Genomic DNA, 6,000 nt, shown 5'->3' on the forward strand with positions numbered 1-6,000 from the left:
ATGAAACTTTCAGAGGGGGAAATTCAGGAGAAATCTGTTTTTCATGTTTGAAACCAAGTGGGAGAAAATCCAGGAGAATTCTTTTCAAGAGGATGTTTTAAATTTCAGGAAATATTTTTCATGTGAAATGGGGTAAAATGCAACTAGGTAAAAAAAAATTAGGAGAATTTTCAGGGGGGAAAATTCTGGGAAAAAAGATTTCCAGGAGAAAAAAAGTATTTAAAAAACAGAAATAGTCAGGTTTTCTTCTGGGGAAAAAAAAGTATTTCTTCTGAAAAAAAAAAAGAAAACTATGAAAACAAACATTTAGGAGAATTTTCAGGATTTTTTTTCGTGTGAAACAGATTTTAAAATTTATTTTTATATATACAATTTTCCCCCAGGACTTTTGTTTTCTCTCAGAAAAAAAAACATTTCAGAGGAAATCTTTTTTTTTCATGCATGACAGCGAGTGGGAGAAAATCCAGGAGAATTTTTTTTCCCAGGAGGAATTTTTTTTTTTTTTACCAATCAGGAAATATTTTTTTATGTGTGAAAAAATGGGGTAAAAATTCAACTATTTATTTTATATATACAAATTTCCCCCAAAAGGACTTTTGCTTTCATGTATGAAACTAGGTTTGACGAAGACAAAAATTCCAGGAAAAAAACATTTTGGGGAAATTTTTTTTTCATGCATGCATGTGGGAAAATCCAGGAGATTTTTTTGTGGAGTAATTTCTTTTCCTTCAGGAAACATTTTTTTAATGTGTGAAAAAATGGGGAAAAACCCTTTTAAGGAGAATTTTCAGGATTTTTTTTTTCATGTGTGAAACGGATCATTTTTCCCTAAATCCTCCTGGAAAGGAAAAAGTCTCCTGGAATGCCTTTTACTAGAGCACCTTAAAATGTTTTATATCCCTAAAATCTGTACAACTTCCGCTGAAAGGTTTTGGAAGTTAATAAACAATAAGTTTTGAAATGGTGTCATAAATAAAACAATACAAATCAGACAAACTGAACACATTTCACTAAAGACACAGAAAACATGTTATCCAAAACTTTATTAGACCCATTATTTCATCATCAGTGTTATCGGAGACTAAAGGACAGCAAAAGCAAACAAACGATGAGATGCAGACATTATTTTACATTTATTTCACCACCAAAACTGCTCTCATATTCATCATAGCAGCCTCAAAAAAATGTAAGAAGTTGTCTTTAGATCCTGACCCACGAAACATCCTGGAAAGTGACGAGGTTACTTTTTTCGCTCTAAATTACATAATCACCATCAGTAAACAGGACGCTGTCTGACTCTTTCACTCGTGGGGAGGGAGGCTGTTTTCTGGGGGAAAGTTCACTGAAGTCTCGGTTGGGAGGGCTGACCGTCACTGTTTTTTTTTCAAGACAGTAACTACAACAACACAATAGTGGAAGGAGACAAACACGTGAGTTAAAGTTTTTTGCCGGGGACAGAAGCTGTTTTTCAGGCAGAAATGTGACGAAGAGTCGGTAGGACAGAGAGGAGGACAGACACTTCTCAACGTATAACTGTGGTATTTTTTTCCTCATATAAGTTGTCAAAGACAGGACCAGTTACCAAGTTACTGTTGTTTGGTCCTGAAACGTTGCTTTGTGGGATATTGCTCTTTATTTTTGTTACGACCAGGGCCTTGGGGAAACCCTGGCGCAACATGAAAATGAGACTCCCCTCTTCCCATCCCTCAAGCACCACCAGCAGCAAAGCATTTATAAAGGGTTTATTTAAAAACACATCTAGCACACAAACAGACATGCTGCTAGTCTGGCTGAGAGAGGAGCCCCCAGGAACTGGAAGAGCCGGCCTTTAAACTCCTGGCTTCAAGGCAGGAACCAATCAGCTCCCTGGACAACCTACAATCACTCAAGGAGACTTTGCTTTTTCCAGAGACTTTTTTCATGTGTGAAATCAAGTTGAAGAAAAAAAAAACAATTCTAGGAGAAAAAAGTATTTCTTCTGGGAAAAAAAAAATTCTTCTGGAAATTTTTTTCATGTGTGAATCTGAATGGGGAACCATTCAACCATGACAACAAAAATTCAGGAGAATTTTCAGGAATATTTTTTTCATATGTGAAACAGATTTTTTTTTACATTTATTTTAATACATACAAATTTCCCTCCAGAAGGACTTTTGTTTTCATGTATTTTGACAAAGACAAAAATTCTAGGGAAAAAAACATTTCAGGGAAATCTTTTCTTTTTCATGCAGGAAATATTTTTTCGTGTGAAAAAATCAAGTAAGAAAAAAATTAGGAGCATTTTCAGGGAAAAAAATGTGGAGGATATTTTTTTTAATGTGGGGGTAAAAATTCAACTAGGAAAAAGCATTTTTTTTGGGGGGGGGGGGGGGGGTTAAACTAGGAAAACAAACATTTAGGAGAATTTTACGGGAAAAATGTTTGAAACCAAGTGGAGGGAAATCCAGGAGATTTTTTTCCAGGAGGATTCAACTAGGTAAAAAAGATAGGAGAATCTTCACAAAAAAAATATTCAGGAAAAAAAAATTCCAGGAGAAAAAAGTATTAAAAAAAAGAAAATCTCTCTCTGTGTGAAACTGGATGGGGGAAATTCAACTAGGAAAACAAACATTTAGGAGAATTTTAAGGAAAAAATGTTTTTCATGTATGAAACTTGTTTGAAAAACGAAAAATTTCAGGGGGAAAAAAAAAATCAGGAGAAATATTTTTTTCATGTTTGAAACCAAGTGGAGGGAAATCCAGGAGATTTTTTTCCAGGAGGATTCAACTAGGTAAAAAAGATAGGAGAATTTTCACGAAAAAAAATATTCAGGAAAAAAAAGTATTAAAAAACAACAGACAGAGAAATTAGCCAGGTTTTCTTCTGAAAAAAAAAAATCTTTCTCTGTGTGAAACTGGATGGGGGAAAATTCAACTAGGAAAACAAACATTTAGGAGAATTTTAAGGAAAAAATGTTTTTCATGTGTGAAACGGATATCGAATACAGGTATTTCAGGGGGAAAAAATCAGGAGAAATCTTTTTTTCATGTTTGAAACCAAGTGGGGGGAAATCCAGGAGATTTTTTCCCAGGAAGATTCACCTCGGTAAAAAAAAAAAAAAAAAGTTAGGAGAATTTTGAGGGGGAAATTCAGGAAAAAAGAAAAACATTTCCAGGAAAAACAAACAGATATTAGCCAGGTTTTCTTCTGGAAGAAAAGAAATTGGTCTTCTGGAAATTTTTTCCAGGAGGATTTTTTTCATGTGTGAAACTGAATGGGGGAAAAAAATTCAACTAGGAATTTTAAGGATTTTTTTTCATGTATGAAACAGATTCATTTCCCCCCACAATTTTTCATGTATGAAACTTTTAGGGGGGGGGGGGGAAATCAGGAGAAATATTTTTCTCGTGTTTAAACTGAGTGGGGGACAAAATCCAGGAGAATTTTTTTCAGGATTTTTTTTCATGTGAGAAAAAAATGGGGTAAAAGTTCAACTAGGAAAACATTTTTAGGAGAATTTTCTGGGGAAAAAATTTCAGGTGTGAAACTGATTTTTTTTAAAAATTTTCACAAGTTTTCAACCAGGATGATTTTTTGTTTTCATGTATGAAACTTGTTTGAAAAAAGGAAAAATTTATTTTTTTCTTATTTGAAACCAAAGTTGGGGGGGGGGGGGAATCAAGGAGATTTTTTTCCAGGAAGATTCATCTAGGTAAAACAAAAATAGTAAATTAAATTAAATTAGTAGTTGAATTCTAAGGAAAACATTTTTTTCCATGTATGAAACAGATTTTTTTCTCCCACAAATTTCCCCTAGGGGGATTTTTTTGTTTTCATGTATGAAACTTTCAAGGGGAAAAAAATCAGGAGAAATCTTTTTTTCAAGTTTGAAACCAAGTGGGGGACAAAATCCAGAATTTTTTCCAGGGATAATTCTTTTCTTGTGTGGAAAAAAATGGGGTAAAAATTCAACTAGGAAAAAAAATTTAGGAGAATTTTCAGGGATTTTTTTTTCATGTGTGAAACAGATTTTTTTGTTGTTGTTAGTTTTCACCCGGGAGGATTTTTGTTTTCATGTATGAAACTTGTTTGAAAAAGGAAATCTCTTTCCCAGGAAGATTCACCTAGGTAAAAAAAAAATAGGAGAATTTTCAGGGGGAAAAAATTCAGGAAAAAAGAAAAACATTTCCAGGAGAAAACAGTATTTTAAAAAGACAGAGAAATAAGCCAGGTTTTCTTCTGGAAAAAAAGAAATCGGTCTTCTGGAAATTTCTTTCAAGAGGAATTTTTTCATGTGTGAAACTAAATGAGGGAAAAAAAACTCCCAGGAAAACATTTTTTTTCATGTGTGAAAAAGATTTTCTTTCCCACAAATTTATTTACAAATTATTTTGATTTTGAATATGATAATGAATTCTACTTTATTCACAGAATAGTGCAATTACAGTACGAAAGTATTGTGCTTATGTACAAATTTGAAGTACTTATATATCTTAAAATATTGTTTTCATGCCACTTTTTACATCTACTGTACTACATGTCAGAGGAGAAAAAATTCCAGGAGAAAAAAGTATTTTAAAAAAAAAAATCTCTCTCTGTGTGAAACTGGATGGGGGAAAATTCAACTAGGAAAACAAACATTTAGGAGAATTTTAAGGAAAAAATGTTTTTCATGTATGAAACTTGTTTGAAAAACGAAAAATTTCAGGGGAAAAAAAAAATCAGGAGAAATATTTTTTTCATGTTTGAAACCAAGTGGAGGGAAATCCAGGAGATTTTTTTCCAGGAAGATTCACCTCGGTAAAAAAAAAGTTAGGAGTATACAGGAGTTAAAATGAGCTCAGCTTCAAAGACCTACAGCAGAAAAATGACACGCATAATGGATTAAGCATTGTGATGCCATTTAGCGCATGGATTTTCTGAAAAACACTATAAGCGAAAAGTAAAAGAAAATGTTTTAACCAAAAGTGTATGAGGACGTTTTTGGGGTCCTTGGTGGCTCGAGATCCAAAGTACTCCTCAACCTTTGCCTGATGGAAAGTCCGAGAGCCGAAGTCCCGCCCCTTCCGGTTGTCATGCACCTTATTTGATAAAACCTTTGTCCGGTCTGGTGACGCGTGTCGAGTGAGACGATGTAGTTCACTGAGCGCTTCAGCACAAAACTACACGAGATTTCACTGTAATTACAACAAACTGAGACTTTATTGTGTTGGGAAATTATCTTTTAAACTGACAAACAACAAAAATCCAAAAGTTATTTGTGTCTCTCATTCAGTAACATACCATTTTTCTGACATGAGTCCCATGAGGTTCACCGGAAGTGACGTGAATTTGGCTCTCAAGACTTAATTTAAAGAAAAACAACAACTCAGAGTTGTTCTGACATTTTCTCAAACCACACTTCTTTATTTAATTTCACACTTTTTATAAGGACACACTTTATTTCACTCTGTCATTTCTCACATTTCATTGACAGTGGTGTTGTCACCGCCCCCGTCATCCATCAGCCAATCACATGCGCCGCCTCACTTCAACTAGCAAACTGAAGGAGTGCTAATTTAGCCAGTTAGCTCCTGTTAGCTGGAGCAACAACATCAGAGTCATTCTGAATCAACCAACTAGAGGCTGCTGCTGTAAATACACACAGATTGGCTCAACAGACTGAAAGGTGAGGTGCTGAATATCACTCTGAAATGAACAAAGACTTTTCATTTTAAAGATTCTTCAAACATTAAAGCTCATCTTTTTAATGTTTTCTTCACTGCAGTTTCCTCCAGTCAGTTCTTATCTCATCTAACCTGCAGTCATTTATCTCATCACACAGTATATTATCTCATCACACAGTATATTATCTCATCACACAGTATATTATCTCATCACACAGTATATTATCTCATCTATGTCAGAAAAGAGTGAATAAAGTCTGTTATAAGTTCCCACAGCCCAATGAGATCACTTCAAATGTCTTGTTATAATCGACCAACAGTCTGAAACACAAAGATATTAAGTTTATGATCATA

This window comes from Pagrus major, chromosome 7, assembly GCF_040436345.1.
Source record: "Pagrus major chromosome 7, Pma_NU_1.0".
Classification (NCBI taxonomy): domain Eukaryota; kingdom Metazoa; phylum Chordata; class Actinopteri; order Spariformes; family Sparidae; genus Pagrus; species Pagrus major.